Source organism: Athene noctua, chromosome 4 (assembly GCF_965140245.1).
Source record: "Athene noctua chromosome 4, bAthNoc1.hap1.1, whole genome shotgun sequence".
NCBI classification, from domain to species: domain Eukaryota; kingdom Metazoa; phylum Chordata; class Aves; order Strigiformes; family Strigidae; genus Athene; species Athene noctua.
In genome coordinates, this window is record NC_134040.1 from 173,700 (window position 1) to 186,623 (window position 12,924).

Below are 12,924 nucleotides of genomic sequence, written 5' to 3' on the forward strand. Positions count from 1 at the left end.
GCTGGCCAGAAACCCCACACGCCAGGACCACAGCTCCCGCTGGGTTGCGAGAGGCAGTTTTCTCTGCTTTCTGACCCTGCAGCAACACCGTTGCTCACCCCTCCGAACCCCCACCAGTGCACCCAGAAGCCTCACCACCGGCTCGGGGCAGCCCCTGCCACCACCTCCAACACTGCCACCCTGCAGGCACCGCCATCCTCCCCAGGAGCTGCCAGCTGATGGCACGGCTCCACTCACCTTCTCCCTCGGTGCAGCCAGGGCCCAGCAATGCTCAGCGACTGCTCTGCTCCTCCCTTGGTTGACACCGACCCCTCCGACGGCTGCCTTGCTCTTAACAGCAGCACCCGCCCCTCCACCCGGAGCAAGCCCTTTACAGGGAGGGGCCGCTGCCATCAGCCTCACTGCCCACACCTGGGGCCCCTCCAGCCCCAGCCCACAGCTGGAGGCCATCACCCACCCCCACAGAGCATCATCACCCCTCCCAGCCCCTCACCTGGGGCAAAGGAAGCACAAAAGGCAGCCGGCAGCCAGCAAGTGTTTATTCAGTCACACACAGAACAAGTCCCAGAAGGGAGTGAGTCTGCTCCGGGGCTCAGGGCCCCTAATGCTGCCCCTGCCCCTGGCACACCTTGGCGCTTGTTCCCGGAGCCACGCTCCTCAGTCCAGCCGGGAACAGTCAGTCGGTTCCTGGAGCAACAAGCTGCAGGGCAGAGCTGGAAACTGCCAAACACGAGGAGAAAGATGCAGGACACAAGAAGACAGAAGAAAGGTGGCAGCTAGCTGACTAGTACAGGGGTAGAGAGAAAACAAGAGATGAGCAATGGGGCGGTGAGAGGATGGGGACAGGGAACCCAGTGTGGATATGCAGATAAAAAAGCAGCAGGGAGAGAAGAAAACAGGCAGCAGAAAGAAGGAGGAGGAGCAGGACAGAAACCAACAAAGAAGGACGAGGAGCAGCATAGAGATGCAGAAAAAAAAAAGCTGGGATGGGTGGCACAACAGACATGGAGGGGAAAAAAAAAAAGGGGGGGGAGCAGGGAGCTAGACCAAGCAAGATGGAAGAAAGACCAAAAAGCTCCAGAGAACAGGGCACAGAGGGAGGAAAAAGCAACAGCGATGGGGAGTCAGGACAGCAAACCATGGGAAGGAACACAAAACAAATCACATCGCTACATGTGACAGGGCAGAGAAGGAAGAATTAGGAAACAGGGACAGAGACACAGAAAAAAAGAGACCTGGAGCCAAAAACTAATCCTGATGCATACAGAAAGAAGGGGGGTGGGAGTGGGGGGGTGTATTCTAAAACAGGGGAAACAGAGACAGAGAGATGGAGAAAAGACAAAAGCAACAGACTACAAGGCATCGAGAGAGGAATTACTGAATAGTAACAGAGCGCCAGCCAGAAACAGGCCACAAAGCAGCAAAGATCACAGGGGGTACGGGGCACAGAGGAAGGAATTCGCAAACCCGGCACAAGGAGCCAGACAGAGAGAGAGCGAGGCAAAAATTAAATGGTGAAAAGAGACAGACCGCAGGGCAGAGGGAGGAATTGATAAACAGGGACAGGGCACCCGACAGAGCATGATGGAGAACAGGGAAAAAAAAAATAGCAGCAAGCTACAGGGAAGAGGGAGGAATTAAAGAACAGTGACTGGAAGACAGACAGCGACACACGGAGAGAGAGAAGACAAAAGAGCGATGGGCAACAAGATGGATAGGGAGGAAATGAAAAACAGCAGAAGGGAGTCAGCCAGAGAGAAAGACACCGAGGAAAAAGGCCAGACAGGCTATGAGGGACGGAGGTAGGAATGAAAAACGGGGGACAGGGAGCAGGAAAGAGAGAGATGGAGATCGCAGGGAATAGCAGCGGGTGCAGGAAGAAGAAAGGGGCATCAATAGGAACAGGGAGCTGGACAGAGAGGGATGGAGAAAGGCAACAAGAGCGGCAGGGTACAGGGCAGAGAAAGGGAAGACCTACAAGATGGGGACAGGGAGATGCTCCAAGCAAGACGGAAGATACAGGTGAGCAAAAAAAGTTGAGCAGCACCAGAAAGAGAGGAGTCTAGGAGAAAGACAGGGAGGGACCAGGCCACACAAGAGGGATGAGAGGGGCCCAAGAGCTCGGGACTTACTGCAGTTCTCCGCGCTGCCGTGAGAATTTGACAGGTCAGACTCCTCCTTCTGTTTGCCTTCTCCCTTCCTCTTCTACAGCTCCAGGTGCCTGGCTGTCCTCCACTTATGAGAAGATGTAGGTGTCTCACAGCTCTTACGAGATGAGGCCTGCTAGACACAGAACCTCATTCAATCACACACTACGTGCAGGAGTAGGACAGAGGAAAGAGAGAGAAACCGAGAAGTGAGGAGCAGAACGGAAGGATCGAGAGAGAAATGGACTGAGCAGTGATGCAAAAGGTACAGAACAAGCAGTCAGAAGTGCAGACAGAAAAAGAAAAGGGAGCAGCAAGACAAGAGAGAGAAAGTGAGAGAGGAAGGGGGAGCAAGGCAGAAGAAAAGAAAGAAAAGATATAGAGAAGAAGAAGAAAAAAAAAATCACAGCATGGGAAAGAGAAGGGCGGGAAGGGACTGGGACATACAAGGGGGGCGACAGGGCCCCGAGGGCCCGGGCCTCACCGCGGCTCTCGCTCCCGGCACTGCCGGGAGAACTGGACAGGTCAGATGCTTCTTTCTCCTTCCTTCCTCCTGCCCCTCCTCTTCTTCTGAAACTCCACTCGCCCGGCTGACCTCCCCCTAAAAGAATACGCGGGTGTCTCTCGGCTCTTACAAGACGTGGCTTCCGACACACGCAGCCTCGCCCGCTCGCTCGCTCCGCGGCCGTTCCGCGCCTGGGTCCGGCCCGCTGCGGACTGTGCAGAGGGCTCCTCGCTCACCCGGAGAGGCAGGCGCTCTCCTCCTGCAGGGCGAGGCGGCTGCTGCCCACATGCCCTTGACGTTCTCCTTCCTTCCCTTTCTCCGGCCCCTCCAGCTCCAGCCGCGGCGGCTCCCGCCCCGCTGCCCACGGCCGGGAAGGCTCGGCTCCGCCCGTCCCTTCCGTGGGACGTGAGGAGCGCCAGGCCGGGCAGAGACACCCCACGCCAGCCCGAGCTGGGCGCAGCCGGCGGCATCCCCGGGGCAGGAACGGACACGCGCGGCCCCAGCGCGGCCTCGGGAGGGGGCACGGAGGCGGCAGGGACCCTTATTGCCGCGGACCGGCCCGGCCGCAGCCCCAACGCTCACCTCCGCCGCGCACGCGCACTCCCGGGAGACGCCGCGGCCGCGCATGCGCACCCCCGGGCCGGGGGGCACACCGCGTCTCGGGGAGCCGCGGGCAGCCCGCGGGAAACCGCCACAAAACCGCGTCTCGGGCCGCGCCGCGGGGCCGCGCCGGTACCGAGGGCTGTGCCGTGCCGCGCGCGCCCGCCAGCGCCGCGGCTGCGGGGAACCGAGAGCGCAGAAACTGCAGCTCCCGGCGTGCCCCGGGGAGCCAACATGGCCGACCGGAAGCCCCCTGCACGTGACTACGGCTCCCGCCGCGCCGCCCGCGCACCCGGAAGCCCGGCCGAGCGCAGCCCCGCGCGGCTCCGGGCAGCGCCGCCGCCGCCCGGCCCCGACGCGGAGCGGCCTCCGCCCCCGGTCCCGCCGCACCTTTCCCCGCAGCCGCGCGGCCCCGCTCCTGCCTCGGCTCGCACCGGCTCCTCCTCCAGCACCGGCCCCGGACAGGGAGGGGTCGCTGCCTGCAGCCTCCCTGCCCGGCCCGGCGGCTCCTCCGGCCCGGCCCATGGCTGGAGCCCAGCAGGAACGTGGGGCCACCCCCCACCCCAGGGAGCCGTCACCCCCCGCTCTGGGTTCCTTCACAGCCGGTTCCTCAGCAGTTTTGGGAGCTGTACCCCATGGGTCTTCTCCCCAGCACACCGCACTAGCGGTAATAAAGAAGCCGAGATCCCATGTTCATTGTAGCTGTGATGACGGGATCAAGGGTATTAACCTTTGTTAGTCTGTTCTTTGTGCTACACAGTAAGAAAATCACTCATGCACAAATGCCTCTGCATTTGGAAAACATCTGAGAAAAAACAGAGCTACGGGAAGGAGAGGCAGTCTTGTATCTTGGGTGGATGAATAACTTTTTAAACAGCTTGAGTCTCCTATACAGTTTGAGAATCTCAGTCAATGACTGGTAACAGGGAGAGTGGGTGACAGACAGCAGGCGGTAAACTTTGACTTTTGTAAGACAGACAAAGTAGTATCCAAGGTTAATGAAAGATGCCACAGGGACAGGCTAAATGTTGCTTCAGAACACAATACATGCCAAACAAGCCGCCTAGTTTTCAAAAACTATCTAAAATTGATCATTATAACTGCTTGCAAGTTGTTTGTAAAAAAGTTCCAATCATGCAAACACTGTCAACCAAGGTGGTTTTTCTTCTACTTCCTTTGTAATTCTGCTGAGAAACAAACAAACAAAGAATGACAGAAAAGAGGCAAGTAACAGCTCCATAGTAAAATAAATGGGATAGCTGTATACCTAGTATTGGATCTATTCCTTATTCTACTGGAGTCCCTTGTTTGGTATTTGAACACAAGCTGTGAACTTTTCTTATTGTCAAATCAAAAAGGGTAGAAGAGGGGAGAAGAGGTGGGGAGAAGGGGAGAGGACAGGGAAAGGTAGAGAGAGGGAGAAGGCAAATGTTTTCTGATGCATACAGAGAGCAAAGGCTATTGTACAGACTGTGACAGAGCAGGATACCTATAATCCTGGCAAGAAAAAACACATTTCATTTAACAAATGTGAATTTAATCAGGAAAACCTGTTCTCTTGCTCAACGCAAAACCTAGTACAAGGAGAAAGGCACCTAAAGGTATGGAAAGCCTTTATGTCAGTGCTAGTGGGAGAGTCTGAGAAAAGGTTTCCCTGGGCCAGCATGTTCCCACCCAGGCCTTCAACAGAGGCAGGGAGCTGCTTCATGGCAACAGAACAGACGGCGAACCTGATGTGTTCAGTATAAAATAGGTGTTCAAGTCTGTTCAAATCTGTTGCTGTTGCTACAGCCCACAGTACTACCGCGACCCACAGAGCGATTTCTGCAGCAGCCCCTTACAGCCGTTACTGAACTTAGCCCGAGATCCCCAGCAGGCGTTCTCAGCTGAAATCCCTCCCGAAGAACGCAGGTTTTCCGGTGAGCACCCGCTTCCTCGCAGACGAGCGGGGAGAGCACGGCCCAGCCCACAGCTGCTCCTGCAGGAGCCCCCGCCCGCCGCCCCGCGCCTGAGGGCCGGCCCGGGCCGCGCTGAGCCCCCGCCCGCCGGGATCGCCGCGCCGCTGCCGGGCACGTCGGCCGGGCTCGGGCAGGTAACCGCGGCGCCGGCTGCCCCGCCGGAGAGCCCGGCCGCGGCGGGCAGGGAGGTGCTTCGGCCGCGGCCTGGGCAGCGTCTGGCGGGCGGGCGGGCGGTCCGGCTCATCCCTCCCGCCGCGGTTTCGTTTCTGGGGAGCGGCGCAGCCGCTGCTCCCGCCATTTCCCCCAGCGCGCCCGGTGCCGTCCGGTCCCGCCCGCCCTGCTCCGGTGGCGCCGTCGGGCAGAGCGGGAGGAGCTGCCGGTACCGCGGCACTGCGGTGCCGGGGGTGCCCGGGGCAGAGGACGGCTGCCGCAGGGGCTGTGCCGGGCCGGCGCGGGGCTGGGCGGAGGGCCCGGGCGGCTTCCCGGAGCTTTCCAGAAAATAGTGCAGGAAACGGGAACCTGCGAGAATGTCACAGGGGGAGTTTGGGACTCGGAGGTCCCGTCCAAGGTACGCGGGCTTTCGGCTGTGGGACGCGGTATAAACACAGCGCTGCAGGCGGGATCCGACGGATTATTTTCTTGATTAACAGGAATTGTTATTAGCACGTCGTTAACGCACAAATTCTGCTTTCCGCCACTTGTGTCCAGTATAATTTGGTTATTTTATAAAACCTCTCGAGGACAATTTCCAGACTTGAAAAATCCTAAACTACACCTTAGCAACATTGAAAGCCATTGAAAAAATACATATACTAAATTACGTGCTTTGGTTTATCATCTGAGTTCAAAGTATTCCGTATTCCCAGGTGTCATATATGACAAATGCCATTCACTAGTAATGGGGAAGTGTCAGCTGCATTATAAATTTGTGAGATGCCATCAAATGTTTTGTGTAACTTGAATAAAATATGGATGGAAGTGAGATATGTACAGAAATGTTTAAATTGGAGCAGTTGCAGAAAAGGGTGACTGGGATAATGGGAGAAATAGAGAGTCCGTTTTATGAGCTGCAGCTAGAAAAACCATGCCTCATGAAGGGCAAAGTGAAGCTGAGCGGGGATATGATTTTTGTCTACAAATACGTAAAAGGTGCAAGTAATGAGGCAGAAAAAAATTATGGAAGGATAGTGCTGGCACAAGAACGGTGGTATAAAATGGCAAGACACCATGTTTAGGATGACAGTCGCTGGGAGGTTTCTCATCACTAGGGCACTGAGGCTTAGGAGCAGTCTGCCAGCAGCAGCAGTGGGATGGGAAGCCCCCACTATGAAAGTGAGTCTTGGCCAGTTAACAAGTAAAGTGTGTGACATGCTAACTGTGATGCTAAAGTTTCACTGACTAGTCCCCTATTCCTAATACAGCATGACATCACGGGACTGCTTCTAGCGTAACCTGAAATCGAACCACTTGAGATAATTGCAGCTGGCCACCAGCATGACATGCAGCCTTCAAAAGAGTGTCAGGTGCTTTGGCAGTAGGAGGTGGTAAGCAGACACAGCCCCCTGCTACATGACTGCCCAGAGCTGGGCGATGACCATTTGTTTGTTCTTGCACCAATTTTTATTTGGTAGAGGAGAGTGGTTTGAGGAGGGAGAGATTGGAGGAGGGGGCCGGCTGCTCCCTGCAGCATTGTCCCCTGCCGAACTGTGGATTTCCTTTGTCAATCTAGTCATGAGTTGTGCTGTGAAACAGTGTGAACTCCTGTGAGGTTTTCCATGTTACTGTGGAGGAGCTGCACAGGAAGGGAAGCTGCAGCGTCGGGGGGAATGGATCTGTGCCACAGGCTGGTGTGTGCTTGCGAGGACACAGGCCTTGGGATCTGCTAGGGTGCCTTCCTGCCCTTCCCTACCAGCCTCTGCCTGCCCCTGCGGCAGATTTGTGAGGAACAGCTGTTCCAAACCTCCCTCCCAAAACCCTTCTTGCAGCAGTTCTGTCTGATTCAGCCTCTCGCTGTCCACAGTCCAGCAGAATTTGGTGTTGCTGGAGAAAGAAGACCGGCTGTTTTGGGCTGACATTTGTAATTTCAGCAGTGCTCTTGGTCGTTCAGGTGCAGCTCTGTTCAGTCCAAGCTGGGAAGATCCTGGGTAGAATCAAAGCAGAACCCAGGCCACGGTGTTAGATTTTGGGTTCTAACCCTGAGCAAAGAATTACCTCAGCTGGCTGTGTGGAAGTAGAGAAGGGAAAGTGGTGTCTTAAAGCCTGCCCTTTTTGGCATGTAAATGCTCAGGTCTGGGTTACGGTGAGGCAGCTGCTTCCACTGAGGATGCACATACCAGAGTTCTCTCCTGGTTCCATTAACTAAGTTGCTGTATTCAAAAAACAAGAAGAGATCACTCCTCTACTGAAGCTGATATGCTTATTGCCACTAATCATTTCATACACTGGATTAATGGCTAGAAGAGACATTCAGCATGTGCAACGTGTGGATCCAATGCTGTTCTCAGGGGAAGAGTTCACATAAGATACTGTACCTGTCAGAAAAGTGCCCTGGCTATTGTTAAAGGGTATTTCAAGGTGTGATGGAAGGGAAATAGCAGTCCCCTTTTGCTCCATCCTGTTTCATTGCATTGAAGAGGGTTCAGGGTGCTTTGTGTCAGGGAGTGGCAGAAAGAAGGAAATAAAAGGGGGCCTGTCTGTAAGGCGTTGGCATGGAGGGCAGTTCTAGTCTGCTCTGATACCTGCGTGTATCTCACCATTTCATGTGCACTTACTAAAGCGCCCTCAGTGATGGCTGCCTGTCTGCAGTTAGGTTTTGAGGTTTATGAATTATGCAGGTTTTTATCCGTTTAATGTGTATGTTGACTTCATATCATTCTAGTTTCTTAATCAAGATGCCAGGCAAGATAGAGTGTATGCCCTGTGAGGCTTCATTAATCATATATATAATCTCATCAAAAAGATATTACAATACCTAAAAAGTTTTAATTCTGAGAGTTCTAACACATCAGTCAAACAGAAGTCCCTCATGATAACATGGCTTTCCTCGGAGCATTCTTGATGGGTTTTATGAGTTGGCTGGTTGTTCTATCGGGCACTTGGGCATATGCATTATGCATCAGCTTGTCCTTGTTTTGCTTTAACTGTCAACACACTGATTGATAAGCATTCACAACCATTTGCTGCATCATTTTTAGTGATTCAAAATTTAAAAATGCTTTTTTCTAAACTCCTATAATGTTATAATTCCTCTTTTAAGGAAAAAAAAAAAAAGTAAGGTTATAATGAGTGATTTTAAGACTATGATAAAGTGACTATTCTTACTAAGATTTGGTGATTTTATATCAACAAGAGCACAAGCCTGAAGCCACTTATTTATTACTGGTTATAGCACTGGTGTATAGAAAACCATGTAATGTCTTCTATTATATAGGATCTTAAATAATTTTGTTTCCGGTAGCTTGATTTTATGCCAGCATTTTTTGTTTGGTTGTTTTTATTCTTCTGTTCATCCTGACCTTTTTTAATAAGTGCCTTCCTTTCTAGGCTAGGGAGACAAAAAGTTACACACCAGAGGCCATCCACACTGCATTGCCACTTCACAGCTCAGGCTTCTCCATGTCTTGCTCTGTTTTTATCTAATCAACCCACTCATTTGTGCAGCTTGATCTGTTTTCCACATGAGAATATTCATGTTTCACAGGGTCTTGAAGCTTACTCAGAAAATGGCATGTTTTTAAACCAGCTGCTTTGAAACTCCAGATGATAAATATATGAAAATAGTGACACAGGGTAAACCCAGGATCTGTCTCCTCATGAACTTGTGTCCCAGAGCAGATGCTTTGGGGAGTGCAAAAGAGAATGAGCCTGCAGTGATGCTGCTGCAGGCCGCTCTCCTGGCCTCTCCCTGCAGTTTGGGGACTTTCTGACTTGGAGGTGACATAAGCTCTTACCTTTGGCTACCTCTGCTGCTCTTTTGGTTACTTGCATTTGGCTATATTAGAATGCATAGTACACAGATTAGCCCAGTTTGATGAACAAATGTGTTAAGCCCTTACAAACGATTCTTCTTTGCAGTGTCAGTGTTCTGTCTTCTATACACTTGATGAGGTAAATTTTTGTGTATCATCTGGTTTCTACTTAAGTAAAAAATAGATTACTGTATAACTGCAGTGGCAACATTTTACTGAATAATCCTCATTTATAGATATCTGCAGTTTCTCCATTAATGAGCTCTTACTCTAATAATTGATGGGATTCGTGCTTTTTATAGTAATATGGTGACTAAAAGCAGGTGTGTTTAAATTGAATGCTTCACAGAGGCAAATTATACTCTGCTGATGTGCCTGTCTTGACCACCTAGACCTATACATAATCCTACTAAAATCTATTGATTAATGAGATGTATTTTGTGTGATTATGCAACTGTTTTTAAAATCTGGCTGCACTGTATCACTGTTTCTATGAATTTGCCTGGTATGTACCTTATGACAGACAGGCTATCGCTGTCTGAACTGGTTTGCGTGCTCTTTGTTTAAACAAGAACATGGTTACTCTGGAACTTGCACAGCTCTGAGATGAGTTAAAGGTTAACAGCAAATGGTTCAAAGAGCTTCTGGGCACAAAGATCCCCTTTCTGAAATGTAAAACTCACAGTCTTAGCAGCTGCAGGCTAGTATGCACCCTAACCACTAATGGAAAAGAGAATAATTAGTTATCAGTGCTTTTTTCTAAAGGCAGATCAAAATATTTATTGAACACTTTTTCTGCATCATTAAAGAAAATCATATCCTTATAAGCTAATCGCAGATTTATACTATTTCAAGATTGTCTTTTCTTTTGAAGTATTTAGCTTTTGTTCTTCAATAATTTACAGAGTAAGTTTTTATAAACCTGTCAGCTGTTACCATTTGTTGGTGCCTTTTGTTCACCATTTTCTGTGCATTTCCTTGCCAATAGCTTGTATTCATTATTATCTCATCCCAGTTTTTTTCTTGGTTTTACTCTCTCCTTCTCTGTAAACAGGCTGCTGTCAAAGTAGTTGTCTTCATAGCTGTAGGACTGTAGGGCTTAGCTACCCAGCAAGGCATTCTTAACTTAAACTTATTATCCACATTTTTGGTTTTTTTCTTCCCACTTAGAGTAAGGCTGGATCCAAGTTTTGCTGGTTCTTATATTAGAAAGAAGATGGAGCCTGTCCTTAGTGTTCTTTAACCGGTGGCTTTGGTGTTGCCTCTCATTTATGCTTTTTTAGACTTTGATATTATTTAATGGTTTTGTATAACCAGAACAAATGAAGCATGTAGGATGATATGCAACTGCATAATGTCATCAGCACTCACAAGTCAGTCAATAAGGCAAAGTTTTCTTCCTGTCCCTGTCTTTATAATTCTGAAAAGTGTATGTCTTCTTGCATTTAGCAGAATGTACATCACTGTTAGCAACTAGCTCTGACAGTTGGTAAATTCTGTTTTATTGAGCAATAAGTTACTGTCATATCAGCTGCTAGAACTAACGGTTTTCACTCATGCACACTGAATTACGGTGTAATCCCTTAGCCCAGGCTCTCTGGCAGTTCACTTGCTGCTTAGATGAAGATGTGATTTTACCATAGCAACCAGATAGGCTATTATGCAGAATTCTCCAGTTACCCAGCCTCATCACAGCTAAGTGTGATTGGTGTAGGCTGAAAGAGAGGTGGGCAGTTTATACTGTATGTCAAATATTGTACAGAAAAATCATATGAATATTGCTAAGCAGAGATTAATTAAGACACCACAGTTATGAAGAAATTAAATTCATTCAGCTGATAAGGAGCATAGCTGGTAAGAGACCCTTTCCGCAAAAGCATTTTAAAATAAGCATAGTCCTGTACAGTGTCAAGAATGAGAGAATTCATTCACATTTAAGAAAACTGTATCTTTTTCATAATCCAGGCTCATTTTTCTCTCTAAAACCAATACACATCAAAGACCCAACTCTCCTAGATTTCTGACTGCCAGATGGATTTTGTTTCCTTGTTTGAGAAAGCACTGGTGGCTTGCAGAGTTAGTTCAGTAGTATGAAGCCTAATCACAAAAAATGCAGAGACACAAGTATTTTCCAAGATTCAGTGAAGTAATTTAGTAAACTCCTGTAAATTGTAAAGCTCCAGAAAAGACACTGGTTAAAGTGGTATTTGGCAGTTTTTAATTTTCCAGTGAAATTATATCAGGTTATTAGTCAAAGCAAGATACCTACACATATGTACATGATCTGTATATATATAACATTTTCAGCAGTTCTGAAATGTTAGCCTCAGTTTTAAAATTCAATCTGTGATCACTCAGTTTTGCTTTCACTGACATCCTAGAAATATAGAGGTTTTTTCTGGTGATACTTCAATCAAATAGAAACGTGTTTCTTGATCTTTTCAAGACTTACAGAAATTCTTACTCCAAAGTGCTGGAGGCTGTAGAAAATACAGTAGCTTGTCTCCTTGGTGAGGATACAAGAGTTAATTGTCTCAGCTGAGAATACCACTCAAATGAAGGAATGCATGCTGGCCTGGGTTCTGACCAGAGCCCAACTATGTAAATCCAGAGTCACCTCAAACTTTCACTAAGACTATTGAGGATTTTCACAGCTGTAGAAAGACAGAATTTATTCTAGTTCATATTGAGAGGGTATGTGCAATTATACAAACACTTTTCTGGGCACAAGTAGACTTGTATGTTACATACCACTGTTATTATGAAGGTCAAGACATATTTTTGAAGCTTTTCCTATAAACTTAGAAACAGCACTGAGTGCTTTGTGCAGATATGTTTAGATTTAGTGAAAAGAAGATTTTAGGCAGGATCTTTGTTCACGATGAAGAAAGAAAAAGGATTTTTTTATCAGGAAAATGCTGGCTCTTACGCTTAAGATGTATGCATTGAAGGAAAACTGGGGAGGCGAGGAACAAGCATCATATTCAGGGTCTGAGGGTGGGTGCATGTGGATACTTTTGCCTCTAAACCTCTGAGCCAAACTACGAGGTGTTTACTCTGGGATCAAGGCTGAGTGGTTTCCTCTGTTTCATACACGTGAGGCACAGGAAAAACACAAGACCTGACAGCACACTCCTGTTTGCTTCTCACTCTTCTCTGCTTACCGTTTCACAGAAACGGTCAAACTTTCTTAAAAGATTGTGGGGATGTCTCTGAAAGCAGCAACAGTCAAGCCTTACGCGTGCAAAGATACGTAGTGGTGCTGCTGGATTAAAGGGTGGATATTTGAAAGGAAACACAGAAAGGGGTGTGGGAGAAATGTATCCTGACCACACACTCTGTCCATGTGCCTGAGGGATGCGGGGTCTCCCAGGGCTCTGCAACAAGAACCACCTGTCTTCCTCCACAGGACCTGGAAGCTGGGAAGCCCTGATCTTCCCTTTCCTTCCTTGGGCAAGCTGTCGCCTGCAACACTGACAGCACCACGAGCTGCTCTAACACATCTCTGCGTCGTTTGGCACAGCCACCTCCCTGCACAGCGTTCCCAGCACCTCCAGCCAGCTCTGGGAATCAAAGCTGGTGTTTAGCTGAAAATACTTTCTGTTGGAGTTTCTGACATTACAGATTTTTTAAGGCTTGCAGCACTCCCCTGTTCTCAAACAGTGTGAGGTACTGAGGCAACCTCAGTGCTGCATTCCTTGAGGCTTTTGTCAGTGCAGAAAGGAAACCACAGCTGCTAGAAACTC

At 49.3% G+C, this 12,924-nt stretch overlaps 1 protein-coding gene and 1 long non-coding RNA gene across 5 annotated transcripts in view; one reads left to right on the forward strand and one right to left on the reverse strand.

Annotated features, from left to right (window-relative positions):
• Positions 1–519: 519 nt before the first annotated feature.
• On the reverse strand, positions 520–3,750 carry LOC141959519 (uncharacterized). 3 transcript variants are annotated; one of them, XR_012633466.1, is made up of 4 exons: positions 3,643–3,750; positions 2,632–2,748; positions 2,133–2,280; positions 520–784 (listed from the first exon to the last, which is right to left on the reverse strand). It is a non-coding gene; the product is annotated as an uncharacterized LOC141959519 (long non-coding RNA). The 3 variants fall into 3 exon arrangements; XR_012633467.1 differs by lacking the exon at positions 3,643–3,750 and adding an exon at positions 3,235–3,347; XR_012633468.1 differs by lacking the exon at positions 3,643–3,750 and adding an exon at positions 2,889–3,151.
• Positions 3,751–5,294: 1,544 nt separating this feature from the next.
• M1AP (meiosis 1 associated protein) overlaps positions 5,295–12,924 on the forward strand; it is a 39,123-nt gene continuing 31,493 nt past the window's right edge. For both annotated transcript variants that reach the window (XM_074903653.1, XM_074903654.1), the window contains exon 1: positions 5,295–5,778. The gene's annotated coding sequence lies outside the window, so the exon portion shown is untranslated. The remainder of the gene's footprint in view (positions 5,779–12,924) is intronic.